Source organism: Ceratina calcarata, unplaced genomic scaffold (genome assembly GCF_001652005.2).
Source record: "Ceratina calcarata isolate Rehan_Ccalc_2016 unplaced genomic scaffold, ASM165200v1 scaffold168, whole genome shotgun sequence".
Taxonomy (NCBI): Eukaryota; Metazoa; Arthropoda; class Insecta; order Hymenoptera; family Apidae; genus Ceratina; species Ceratina calcarata.
The window spans coordinates 315,302-315,542 of NW_017138136.1; positions in this window are offsets into that span (position 1 = coordinate 315,302).

Genomic DNA, 241 nt, shown 5'->3' on the forward strand with positions numbered 1-241 from the left:
AACCGTGTATTAATAATTTTAAAACCTACGAGTCAGAAACAACTGTTTGCATTTTAATTTTGAATTTTTGTTTTCATAACATTCATTTCTGAAATATTGTGTAATTTCGTTTACAATAAAAATGAGCATTTCAACCGAGTGAACGTACATTTTAAATTATAAAAATTTCAGAGCATAAAAATCGTGAAATGTTATTCGGTAAAATTTTAGTAACTTCCTGAAACGTTCTGCACATCATTCA